Genomic DNA, 13,935 nt, shown 5'->3' with positions numbered 1-13,935 from the left:
TAATATAGTTGGTATATGATGGTGCATGTATGTTTAGATGCTATAATTTTTAACCTAAGCATTAACCCATGTCTTTCTGTTGTCATCAAACAATCATTGTCTCCAGTTTTTCTCCACCAAATATGATATTGTAATTAGTAAATTTATACATATGGTGCTTTCCATAATTAGGGCTATTTTCATACCATAAGCATTCAAAAATGAATGCCCATGACATCCAATTTTGAAGTTGATTGACATTTAATAAGATTATACAGAGCAAGCTGCTGCTTTGAAACCCTTCCATATCTGTTGTTAGAGCCCCTATCTGTATAGTTTTTCTACTTTTTCTCTTGGAGCAGTGTCTATTTTAACTACTTTTCAACAACTACTACTTGGGTTTATTATTTTTTTCTGCAGGGGAAAAAAAAAACATTATTTATCCCCTCCCTCACAAAAAATAAACTCACCTTTTTAAAATTTATTTTAATTGGAGGATAACTGTTTTACAGTGTGTTGGTTTCTGCTGTTCAACAACATGAACTGGCTATAAGTATATATGTGTTTCCTCCTTGAGCCTCCCTCCCACCCATCCCCCATCCTGCCCTTCCAGGTTGTCACAGACAAACTTACTCTTGCATAGAGAATGTCTTAATCCATTCAGGCCACTGTAACAATTGAGTGGCTTATAAACAACTGAAATAAACAATGGAAATTTATTTTTCACAGTATGAAAGCTGGAAGTCCAAAATCAAACAGATTTGGTGTTTGATGAGGGCCTGCCTCCTGGCTCATTGAAGACCATCTTTTTGCTGTGTTGTCTCTGGTGGAAGGGCTGAAGAAGCTCTCTGGAGTCTCATTTATAAGGGCACTAATCCCATTCATGAGGATTCCACCCTTGTGACCTAAGCACCTCCCAAAGGCCCCTAATACTGTACTATCACATGAGAGGTTACATTTCAACATACAAATTTTGGGGGATACAAATATTTGGTCTGTAGCAAATAGTGTGTATTTTTTTTTCAAAATAATAATATATAAAAGACAAAATCATGCACAAAACTATCATCATGAGAATATAGTCTTTGTCAGCTTAAGCCTAGTGTCCTAAGGATGCTAGAGAGGAAAAAGCAAAGGGACCATTTGCTTTTCATTGTCCAGATTTTTCACACACAGATGCTTCACAGATCAGCTAAGACCTAAGTCTAAACACCTTGTTCACCCTGCAAAGAGACTGCTACTAGCCTTTGCCATACACAGAACTGAGCTAAGACAGTCTATTTTTGGAGAATGGAGCAGATTAACTGCTTATTCATGATAAATCAAGGGTATTTGATTTGCTTGTTACATGCCGAGTTTTCTTTGGAAGAAAGCCCTGGAAGCTATTTTTCTGATCAAATCCTAACTCTCTTGTTGGTACTTATGAAAGAGAAAAATAATATTTACTCATTATAAAGACTGAGTTCTAGCCATTATAAATCTTATCAACTGCCTTGTGAAGGTTAAGGGGGGGAAAAAGAAGAAAAAAAAAATTCCTGTATGTTCATTCAACCTTGGGTTTGGACTCAGGCTACCACTACTGTTGCAAACGTTCTGGAATTTCTGTCATTGAAACAGATGAAAATATAAAAAGAGATAAAGTTGGAATCTAAGGAGATATTTGGCTGATGCATGTTGTACTATAAGGAATGGTCAGGAAGAATTCAATAAAGAAAATTGTTATAGTTTACTAGTTAATATGAAATATTAAAAATCCTTAAAATTTTATTTTATTTTATTTCTCTTTAGAAGCCAGCAAGATCAGGAGAAATAAACTTAGAAGAATTTGCCATGTTGATATTTAGAGTCATTTACTCACACAGATCCAAATGTATAATAATCTTTTTTTTTTTTTTTTTTTTTTGCTTCAGTAAAGGTGAAAAGCTAAAGTGTTAGTTGCTCAGTCCTGACTCTGTGACTCCATGGACTGTAGCTCACCAGGCTCCCCTGTCTATGGAATTCTCCAGACAAGAATACTGGAGTGAGTAGTCATTTCCTTCTCCAGGGGACCTTCTCAACCCAGGGATTGAACCTGGGTCTCCTGCACAGCAGGCAGATTCTTTACCATCTGAGCCACCAAAGAAGCCCTCAGTAAAGGTACTCAGTGCCTGGTATACCTTCCATATAATCTTTTGGTTAATGGCTAGAAAAGAGATATAATTTTCCCTGCTAGTCATCAAATTAAATGCAAACATACTTATCTAAAGTGTGAGCCTACCTATAACTATTTTCCTTAGGTTAAAATATACACTTTTACACCAGCAATTATTTGCTTGCTTCAACAAACCTTTCTTGAGTTTCAGTGGTGCTAGTGTTCACTGGAAGGTACAGCGTGAGTGAATAGTGTGGCCAGTGTGACCCAGATGGCCTGCCACCAGCCCTGGCCACTCTTCTTAGTTCACACGTGTTTAGACACCATCCATTAGCCTTGGGGAGGAGCGTTTTGATAGAGGGAAGAAGAATCACAAAGACAGGGATGTGTGCTCTCTGGGTGACTGGTTATTTCTATTTATTTCTGAAGTCATTCAGATGCCCTTACCTATCAACAGTACACAGAGCCTGAAATGTCTCTTAGTTAATCAGCTTGGGAATAAGCATAAGGAAAGTTTCTTCCTCCCCTCCCTCCTCCTTTTAATCTTTTTTCCTAAAGGACATCTAGTAATGGAATAAGGAATGAGCAGGTTGGTAGCATGCCAACCTAGATGGGGCATGAGAATATCAAAGAAATAGTAATATGATACCAGTTCATCAGATATTCACTCACAGTTCCCTAAAATGGGCTTCTTCAGATGTGGTACAAGATCACCTAGAACAGAACATTTAAAACCAACCACAGACAAAGAGAAAGCTTTCTCTTTGGAGTCAGCCTCCTGCCGTTGGGTATATTCGAGACGTCTGTACAAGTTGCAGGGAGCAGCTGCAGCCACACCACCACCCTGAGCCCAGCCAGCTGACAGTTGCCTAGAGTTGGCAGTGACAAGCCAGATGAGATCTGGAAACCCCAAGATGCCGGGGGTTGCGGTTTGTCCTATTGCTGCAATTATTAACATAAATCCTCTATCAGGCCTTTCAAGAAGTTGGTCTGGTCCATAACATGGCATGTAATACACTCGCCATTGTGAACAGGGTGAGGTAACATGTTTTCAGCACAGCAGATCTTTTGACCCCAGTGACCACAAAATAAATATGAAACACGATTTTAGGAGTCATGATTTGAAGGGAACTCCACAATATTAATTCTTGTCAGTTCCTGTGTGAGAAAATGTGTTTTTCCCTTCATTTCCATTCACTCAGTTTTTCTTTGTTCAGACATGTGTGTGTGACTGCGGGGTGTGGGGTTGTATTGTACATGGCCACACATGCGCACACACACACACACACACACTTTTTTTTTTTCCCCCGAGTCCTCATCAAAGTTTACAAGACAGTTTTGGACAAGAAGCCTTGACGTGGAGATAGAAACATTTCTTGCACCCTCTTCTGCTGTCTGCAATACAAAATATAGGACAGTTTAAAGCAGTTTTTTGTTTGTTTGTTTGTTTTCACGTTTCCTACGAGCAAGGTTTTTTCTCACAGAAAATCCACAGACCTCATAGTTGCCGTTCAGAATATTAGAGGCAGCATGACCATTTCTTCCTGTAACAAGTTCCAATGCATTTACTAATAAGGAAATTCAGCTTTTAACAAAAGATCCGCCATCTCACGTTTTTACTGCATCCATAGGCATTTGGGGTAAAATTATAGGTGAATATCCAAACTTATATGTGTGCAACAACAAAACTACTTGTCACGCTCCCAGATATTTCCCTGGTGTCTCCTCAAAGTTCAGGGGAAGAAAAAAAAATCAGAAAACTTAACTTTGTATTCTGCCTACCTGGGAAGTTTTTCACGCTGAGTAACAGAACACAACTCTAGCTGCCTTGCTTTCTGCTTCCAGGAATGCCAATCAGAGAACATTCTTTTTCAGACAGCCAAGTTTGGAAGTCAGATGGTTTCTGGCAGGAGGGAGGGGAAGGGGGTAGCTGGGAGAAAAACACAGCGAGTCCTCGGGGCTGATCTTCAGTTTCCAAGCGTTTCCGTAATAGCCATCAATGAAAGCATCTCCTTTTACCCACGCGGAGACAGGTATAAAGACAGCTGAGTAAATCAGCATTAGACGTAGCAGCGGAAGCTCGGTCAGAGCCTTGAGGGGGGCGGATGGGGCGGAGGAGGGGTGGAGGGAGGGCATTTGACAGCCTGCCATTGGTGAGCTTACCAAAGGCATCTGCCAGTGGGACTTCAGTGGAATGTGAAACCAAGTCATTTTCCAGTTAAAGATAGACACAGTGTACACTAGGATCTGGAGGCTGGATTCTACCCTCGTGTCTCTCCCTAGGATTTCAGAGTCCTGTTGTAATTAACCATTTCGTTAAGGTTGGTTCTTTCCGTGAATGTGTTAAGAATTCATATATGTCCTGGATGTCCTGGAATTAACAGGATTCTTAAAGAAATCATGGTGTACATACTCTAGGGTAAGTGCAAAGACTGGTTGTAGGCGCGATCGCTTCTCTGGGAAGGTTAATGTTGCCGCTTTCTTTTTATTTGTGTGAATGAAGAAATGATCAGGGAGATTCTCCCCTGTTTTAACTTTCTTAGCTTTCTTAAGATACTTGGCGTTTACCGTTTCGTGAAGTAGAAAGAAACAAAGTATTTCAGCTTAGTTTTGAAATTGACCTTGCATGTCCGTAACTTCAGTTTGACTTCACTTTTACTTTTTCCTCTAACTCCTCCTGAAACACCCTGCGTTTCTTAAATTACACCGTCAGTAGTTACATGTCACAGCAGTAAGTGTGACTCTGCAACACCACTGGATTGACTGTATTCTTGTCAGATGGAGTTATTTCCCCTGCTTGGCACTATGGCATTTTTTAATTTAAAAGATGCTAAAAGAAAATAAGAGGAAAAGAAAGGGGAAAAATAGTAGAAAGTGCATAAGGAACCTTTAGAAAATACTTTTTTATGAGAAAAATGGGCAGTTTTACATTGAAGAGAACAATTTATTAATAGAAGTTATTTTTGGGTGTCATCTCATTAATTCCAAGCAGGTTCTTCTCCTCCAAAAAAGCTGATATTTGCCAAGTGAATAGAAGAGTTCTGATTCCATGGAGCTTGAGAGAAGCAGGGACTGAGCTGTCTGGTTTGATGTGGCCTGGCTGTGTACTTGGGATTTCAAAACTTTTTTCTTTAAAAGAAAGAATGACAAACTTTAGTCCTCTTCATGTTTTGACCATGTATAGGTTTTGTTTCTTGTTTTGTCCAGTGACCTCTCGGCTCTCTTAGAGACAGCTTTTCCAAACTTGCACAGCATTCCTTCTGAATAAATACTGGCCATAATAGTCAGAGTACATGGCATGAATTGGAAATTCTACTTTATATGGGGAAAATAAATGTGCTGACGTGCTTATTACAGAGTGTGAGGCTGAACAGTTGTTATGTGTAACTGACCAGGTTTTGTTCAGTCACATCAACCAGATTCTAATGAACTAAGTTGGCTGAACTAGGTACGAACAATGAATGACAATCTTTCACTCAACTTTGATAAGAATAGATAGTATACTGAGTTACTTTTTTGAAGTGAAAAATGAACACGATACTAACCAAGTCACTTAATTTTACAATAATTTTGTTAGTCACAGTTAGCATTCCCTAATATTTATAATTAACCCATTAGATTGTAAAAGCTGCAGTTAACTTTCACTTCTCCACGTGTGGATGGTACCTTTGTACATTTTCCCTGGTGACGTGGGATGACTGTCCTCCTTTGCCTAGCTGTGTCCTGATCTGTTGACCAGAGGAGGGAGCCTGGCAGGAATTATAGGTGTCTTCAAGAAACTTGTGAGATGATGCATATGTGTACTCACCAAACACACCAAGACACAAATAAACTTCCCTTTTGTTTTAATATATTTCTGATTGAATTATACGTACACATAAAATTACATTAGAATGGGGCTTTGTTTCTGTTTTCGGTGCGCTAAAGCAAACCCCAAAAGAATACACCATTTGTAAAATTTCTTATATGTGAGGATTTTAGACATACATGCCCAGATAGCATTGACAGGAAAGGGGGCTGATGAATATTTCTGTGTTGCTGTGATGTCCCTGCTGACATTGTCAAGCTTTAATTTTATTTCTTTGAACATGGTAAGTATAGTTGCTTTATGTCTGCTCATTCTATTATCTCAAGAGTTACCAAGATTTCTTTCTATTCTTATTGTTCTTGCCACTTCTCATGCGCGGCGTCTTATTTTCTTGGTTGCTTGGATCTCTTTGACTGTCTGCTGGGAAAGTATTTTTAAAATCACTTGTAGGGATCAGGTGAGACCTAGTGGTGATGTTGGTTTCCTCCAGAGGGGATTCGGGTTTGCTTCTGACAGTATCTGATCAAAACTACCTGAGTCAAAGGACAGCACCTAAGATTCCTTGGATTATCCTTGTGCAAGTAGCAAGGCTGCAGATGTGTGTGAGGGATGGTTCATTTGGAACTCACTTTGACCTTGAGGGAAGATATGGCCTTTTGAGTCCCCAATAATAATTGGGTTAGTTTATTAAAGTCTTCACCCGAGTACTATGGGCTTTAGCATTCCCACAACATCCTTGGACAGCAAGGAGATCAAACCATTGAATCCTAAAGGAAATAAACCGTGAATATTTGTTGGAAGGACTGATGCAGAAGCTGAAGCTCCAATTCTCTGGCCACCTGATTTGAAGAGCCGACTCTTTGGAAAAGACCCTGATACTGGGAAAGATTGAAGGCGGCAGGAGAAGGCGGTGACAGAGGATGAGATGGCTGAATAGCATCATCCACCCAATGGACATGAGTTTGAGCATGCTGCAGGGGATAGTGAAGGACAGGGAAGTCTGGTGTACTGCAGTTCATGGGGTCGCAAAAAGACACAACTGAGCAACAAGAACACCCATAAGGCTGTTTATTGTACAGCTGGTTGATCAGACCTTTTGTTCCTGATACTCAGATGGTCAAGAGCAAAAGCTCTCAAAGATGAGTGTCTGTCTCCAAGTTCTAGTCTTCTCTCTTGAATTTTTCCATGCCTTCCCCATCTCATTAACTCTTTGCTGTTTTTATATTTGAGATATTTTTAATTACCTTAGTGAGAGTGTCAGTCCAAATTATCTTCTTACTGTTGCCAAAAATGAAAAGTCACTCTTCTGCTTTTATAGTCATTTTTTTTAAGATTCTTTATTCTAAAAGAGAAATCCAGCAGTCTGCTGATATCATTGATAATTCCAGCTCATTCTTTCTGATTTTTTATTTTAGTTGTGGCCTGATCTGTTGAGGCTTTTGTGGAGAACTTTGAAAATGTAAATTTCTGATTGGAAGATTCATGAGTTCCAACCTGATCTGAGCTGTCAACAATGCTTAACAGCCCTTCTATTTGTCCCTAGCTGGCCCCTTTTCTTAGTAATCTCTTGAGTCTTTCTAAGCCACCCCCATTGCCTTAACTGTCAGCTGTTGACCTTGACTATTCATGCTTTTTCTTGGCCTATATCATGTATCAGCACATTTAACAAATTATGATAAATAAATTCCCTCCTTTCCATTCTCTGAAACTGCTCTACTTCAGGTCTTCATCACCTCCCTTGGGTATTATTATGGCTTGCAGTGTTTCTCCTGCCTCTAGGCTCTACCCCCAATACATCCGCCATATTGAAACCAACACACCCATCTTCTAAAAACCATAGATACGAGTGGATTGCCCCCCTACTTTAAAGTCTGTTATAGCTCACTATCCCCTTCAAAATGCTTTCCTTAATGTGTCAGTATGTCACAAAGCCTCAACCTGTTTCTCTAACATTATCTCCACTATATCACTGGTTATCACCAACACTTTAATCTCACATCATTGGTGCCTCCAGAATAGTCTATCCAGGATCATATGTCTGTGCTAGTCTACCTACTAGCTTTTTTTTCTTTTCTTTTGTCAAGAATGCCCATTGTTTATCTCCTTTGCAGGCAAATCTTAATTCTGCTTCAAGGTTGATCTCATAAGTCATGTTCACTGTCTTTTAACTGTGTTGTTGCTGCTGCTGCTGCCAAGTCGCTTCAGTCGTGTCCGACTCTATGCGACCCCATAGACGGCAGCCCACCAGGCTCCCCCGTCCCTGGGATTCTCCAGGCAAGAACACTGGAGTGGGTTGCCATTTCCTTCTCCAATGTGTGAAGGTGAACAGTGAAAGTGAAGTCACTCAGTCGTGTCCGACTCTTAGTGACCCCATGGACTGCAGCCCACCAGGCTCCTCCGTCCATGGGATTTTCCAGGCAAGAGTACTGGAGTGGGGGGGGGGGGCCATTGCTTTGGGTTACATGTGCTTTAATTTGCTTCCTCAGGGTCCGGGAGGCTGCTCTCCAGGCAGAGGCGCTAGGCTGGGCTCTCCTGCAGCTCACCACTATTCTGGGAATCCCTGATGGCAGGCAGTGTGTCTTACTCATTTTTGTATTCTCAGTAACTGACACCATAGAAACCTTTGAATGCATATTTAAGGAATGAACGGGTGACTATTTCAAGGAATTTTTTCTCAACAATTCCTTTCTTGCTTTATTCTTTTTCTTTCTATATATCATTATTCTTTTGACCTTAAACTTCTTATCTAGAATAGTGATCTTTCATAGTCTTCAGTGTCAATTAAAAATGTCTGAGGAATGCCCTGGTGGTCCACTCATTAAGACTCTGCATTTCTACCCCAAGGAGCAAGGGTTGGATCCCTGATCAGGGCACTAATGCCCTACATGCTTCATGGTACAGCCAGAAAAAATGTTCATTTGGTTATTGTTGTTTGGGTAGATGGGATGCTATCTATTTTCATTTTTGCCAAATGAGACTATAAACCTTGAGTGTGATGAAAGAGATGATAGAAGTGTAAATACAATAAATTAGCCGTATATTATCAGATTAATAATAAAAAAGAAAGTCATAGAGCTGGAAAACAGACTTGTTTCAACAAATTTAGCTGAGAATGCTGAAGAGCACACATGGAAAAAGTCCCTGTGACTCAACTAAATTAAAATCATCTCATTGCAGACAGCCTGAATCTGAACCATTAGAAAACACTGGATTATTTTCAGATCCCAGTATGTGCTAGAAGGAAAGCTTGCTTATGTGATATGATATCGTGACCCTAAAATCTTAAAGTTGGTTACATTTTTTCCTAAAAATTTTGAGGCCTTGAAGTGCAATATTAATCTTTCTGCTATGCTAAGTAAAAAAAAATTTATTTATTATAAATTGAATATAGTTGGTGTGAATCAGAGGAGGAGAAAATATAGTTTATTTATTCTGAGGATGTTTAACCAATTTCATATTCCTCAGATCACTTATAAATTTTTCACACACTTGTTGTATGCCTTTGATATGCCAAGTCCTGAGATTTAGAAAACTAAGAAAACTGGTTTCTGTTTTTTCTTATATAGGGCTCTTTTACCTCCACAAAGACAAAATCTCTATAAAGTGGATAGGGTCAAAATTTAATCTTAAAAATGTTTTGAATCAGATCAAATGATCAAAGTCAATATTTAGATAAGACCCTAAATCTCTCCATCACAAAATATAAAAATATAAAATTGACTATTTTTTTGCCTCCTCAGTGAAAGAAATTGAGACTAGCTCTTGAAATCTGGTTGATTTTACATTGTAACCTCCAAGTAGCTGAGCTGATTTTTCTTACTAATTTAACAAATCCCTGTCAAGCTCCTACTTCATGCCTTAGCTGTGCTTGTGCTAAACAATGAAATGATTTACTTCGACCCCTTCACCAGACACTGACACCAGAGTATGTCCTGTTAAAACAATGGGTGTAATTTACAAATTACCTTATATTACTCTCTCATTTGTATTTTTAATTTACTTGTACTAATCTCCACATTTGTTAAAAAGTCAGTTTGCCTTTTCCCAACAATTAGTGTATTTCTCTCAGAAATCTAAGTTTTAAAATTTTAAGGATTGCTTTTATTCTTAAATAAATATTTAACAGATATTATATTATAGAATATTTTAAAGAGACCTAAACAAATGCTAAAAAATAGTTAAATAGAAAATGTATTTTTATTACATAGGAGACTGTGTTGTATCATAACATAAAATAGAAGTAGGTTCATTTGCATAAATAAAGCTGGACTCTGCATTCTTGCAAAATAAATCTGGCATTAGGATGACTCAGAGACACCCTGAGTCATGAAAGCTTCGTAAATCTCTGTGTATTTTCAAGAGAGCAGTAGTTATTTTTATTATTTCTCCTTTTTAGTCTCACTTTACTTTCGTACCCCTTTCCTTGGTAATGTGGAAGCACACAGGTTTATGGATGCTGAAAAAAATGAATTCACTGAATTAGTCATAGTTCAAGAATACAGATACCTTTATTAATTTTATTAAAAGATGCAGACTAATTTTGAATGAAATTTATCTTCTCATGCATTGAATTTTCTAGTCTTAGATGGTTCATTACAACACATTTGTAGAAATATATCTACTCATCAAAAGATGTTGTTTTTAACACCTCAGATAAGTGTAACAAGTCTTTCCTAAAATGCATCCAATGTTTCATAGTATTTTGTGGGTAAGAGACATATGTTGTTATTTTCTTTCCTGTATGATAAAACTAAGATGCACACATATGAAGTTCTCTGGATATACTAGACATGGTCTCCTAAGATAACACTTAACCTCTAAATCTCAGTGGTTTATAAAAAAAAAAAAAAACAAACAAACAAAAAAAAACAATGTTTCCTTCCCACTCATGCAAAGTGCTTGTCAAGGGTTCACTGGAGATCCTCCTCCAAATTTTTGCCTTTACCAGGAAATGACCCATGTTCCTTATTCTCACACTTCCTTGGCCAAAGCATGCCATGTGGTCACACCTAACTTCAGTCTTCAGTTGGATGAGTAACACAGTCCTGCCACTTCCCTGGAAAGAGAAAGACCTGGAATATTTATGAAGAGCTCTAATGAATTTCACAGTCATGGATGACAGGCAGCCCCTCAACCCCCAGAAGACCAGAGATCTAGATTGAAATTCTTCTGTATCTTTGAACAGTATTTGATCCGTACTTGGTAACAGGTAGGCAATCTACTTGTGATCTGATGCTAACGTCTCTTGTCTGTTTTCGTCCTTTAGCTCCGAGCCCCACTGAGACTTTTTTGGCTCTCTGAATCTTCACCATTTCCAGAGTGACTGTGACTTTTCCAGCCATAGTTTCTCCAGGCCTTTGGAATCCTAGCATTTTATCTGTGCCCACACTTACCTCTCAGGGAGTCCTGCCCATGGAGAGTTCTGGGAAGGAAAAAGAACCTCTGATAAGTTAATTTCTATAGAATGTAGAGAGTCAATGTGCAGTGCTAACACTTAGCCATCTCTAAGAACTGATCATGTGTAAGAAAGAAATAGAGAAAATGGTAACTTTTTAACATGTTTAAATTTATTTTTTATTGGAGTTTAGTTGCTTTACAATATTGTGTTAACTTCTGCTGTACAGAAAAGTGACTCAGTCACACATATACATATATCCCCTCTTTTTTGGATTTCCTTCCCACTTAGTTCACCACAGAGCATTGAGTTGCCTGTGCTATACAGTAGGTCTCATTAGCTACCTATTTTATACATAGTTGGAATAGTGTATGTCAATCCCAGTCTCCCAATTCATCACACCCTCTGTTTCCCCATTTAGTCTTCATACATTTATTCTCTACATCTGTGTCTCTATTTCTGCTTTGTAAATAGATTCATCTGTACCACTTTTCTAGATTCCACATGTATAAAAATATGGACTGCTTCACAAATTTGCGTGTCATCCTTGTGCAGCAGCTAAGCTAATCTCTGTATGTTCCACTTTTAGTATATGTGCTGCCTAACTAAGCAGGAGAAAAAGGTAACAATGTAATTCTAAATCCCCAGTACCTGCTTTTCCCAGGGGGCAAAAGAAAAGGACTAGGATGAAGGAAAATGCCACAGAGGAATGGCAATCTATATTATACATTAGAAATAAATAGTTTTGAGTAACATTTATATCACTCTGCTACTCTACTTTTTGCTTTGCATTTAGTCTTAAACATTAACAAGGTAAAACTGGGGAATTCAAAGGTTAATGAGGCACTTAGAAATTGAAAAAATATTATATATGTATATACAGGATTCCCCTGTGGTTCAGCTGATAAAGAATCCTCCTGCAATGCGGGAGACCTGGGTTCAATCCATAGGTTGGGAAGATCCCCTGGAGCAGGGAAAGGCTACCCACTCCAGTATTCTGATTCTGGCCTGGAGAATTCCATGGACTGTATAGTCCATGGGGTCGCAGAGTCAGACATGACTGAGCAATTTGCACTCACTCACTTATATATACATATATATGTGTGTGTCTGACTCTTTGTGACCCCATGGACTGTAGCCTACGAAGCTCCTCTGTCCATGGGATTTTCCAGGCAATAGTAATGGAGTGGATTGCCGTTTCCTTCTCCAGGGGATCTTCCCAACCCAGGGAACGAACCCGGGTCTCCCGCATTGTAGACAGGCGCTTTACCATCTGAGCCACCAGGGAAGTCCTATTATATACATATATATACTCAAATTAGCTTGAGAAGTGCTGTGTTAAAGAATAGCAAACATGTTTCTTTAGGAAAACTTTAAAGTGTAAAACTTTAAGAGCCCTTAATGCAAAGGTCAAAGAAATCGCCGAGAGAGCAACATGGTATATATGCACTTCCCAAGTTCATCTGACCTAGGATCCTCATCTGTTTTCCTGTTTCATAGAGAATTTCCTAGAATTATCACTCCTGAACACGTAAATTGTTTTTGCTGATGTAAGTAAAAAATCCCAAAGACCTTAAAATATAGGCTTAATAATTTTTTTCATCTTTTAAATACCTCATTAATCTTTGAATTTCCCAATTTTGCCTTGTTAATGTTTAAGACTAAATGCAAGGTAAAAAGTAGAGTAGCAGAGTGATATAAATGTTATTCAAAACTATGCATTTCTAATGTATATATTGTAAATAGGCTTCCCAGGTGGCTCAGTGGTAAAGAATCCACTTGCCAAGCCAGAGACATGGGTTCAGTCCCTGGGTCAGGAAGATCCCCTGGAGAAGGAAATGGCAACTCACTCCAGTACTCTTGCCTGGAAAATCCCATGGACAGAGGAGCGTGGTAGGCTACAGTCCATGGGGTCACAAGAGTCAGATACGACTTACCAACTAAACCACCAAGCACGTATATCAACATTATTTGTGTATATCATTTTTAATACATACTTTAATTCACTTGGTAAATTCTGGATTAAATCACCCCTACTCCAGTGTATTAATAATTAAAAGTGTGATCATGTAATAGCTTATATAATACTTTGAGCACATAAAGTTGAGAATTATAAGGACTTTAAAAAATATCTTTACCTTTGGGTGCTATGTATTCTCTTGATAAATGACATTGATTTTAAACACCAGTAGAAATCAAATCTTAAACTGATAGGGAATCCAATAACATTGTTTAACTCTGCTGAGGGATATCAGGGAGAAAGAAATGGCAACCCACTCCAGTATTCTTGCCTAGAGAATCCCATGGCCAGAGGAGCCTGGTGGGCTGCTGTCTGTAGGGTCGCACAGAGACAGACACGACTGAAACGACTTAGCAGCAGCAGCAGTGGCGGCAGGGTATAAATTGTGATATAGCCTCTTATAAGAAGCCTGGCTGTATTCAGCAGAACCCAGGACTCAAAAGGGGTTTGCACTATTATACCCTTTTTATTAGAAACTCTAAAACTGTTATTCCACTTTAGAATATGATCATACATTAATAATTCATTAGACTCAATTATCCTTTCTTTATGAAGACCATGTGGAAAGTGAACTCATCTTCAAATTCAACACCTGTTTCTTA

General features: G+C 38.7%; 1 protein-coding gene and 1 non-coding gene across 29 annotated transcripts in view; one reads left to right on the top strand and one right to left on the bottom strand.

The window, feature by feature from the left end:
* The window catches only part of DTNA (dystrobrevin alpha), a 433,908-nt gene that overhangs the window by 123,255 nt on the left and 296,718 nt on the right, over positions 1-13,935 (top strand). For 18 of the 28 annotated variants that reach the window (XM_060405356.1, XM_012103378.4, XM_060405346.1 and 15 more), the window contains exon 1: positions 4,337-4,529. The exons of 5 other annotated variants lie outside the window; for them this stretch is intronic. The gene's annotated coding sequence lies outside the window, so the exon portion shown is untranslated. Of the gene's footprint in view, positions 1-4,079; positions 4,144-4,336; positions 4,530-13,935 lie in introns of those variants that run through there. 5 more of the 28 variants (XM_060405354.1, XM_060405367.1, XM_060405349.1 and 2 more) reach the window with 2 other exon arrangements.
* On the bottom strand, positions 11,824-11,926 carry LOC114110511 (U6 spliceosomal RNA). The gene has a single exon (XR_003586763.1). It is a non-coding gene; the product is annotated as a U6 spliceosomal RNA (small nuclear RNA).

This window comes from Ovis aries, chromosome 23, assembly GCF_016772045.2.
Source record: "Ovis aries strain OAR_USU_Benz2616 breed Rambouillet chromosome 23, ARS-UI_Ramb_v3.0, whole genome shotgun sequence".
NCBI classification, from domain to species: domain Eukaryota; kingdom Metazoa; phylum Chordata; class Mammalia; order Artiodactyla; family Bovidae; genus Ovis; species Ovis aries.
Note: the sequence above shows the minus strand (reverse complement) of the source record. Positions and strands in the feature narration are given on the sequence as shown.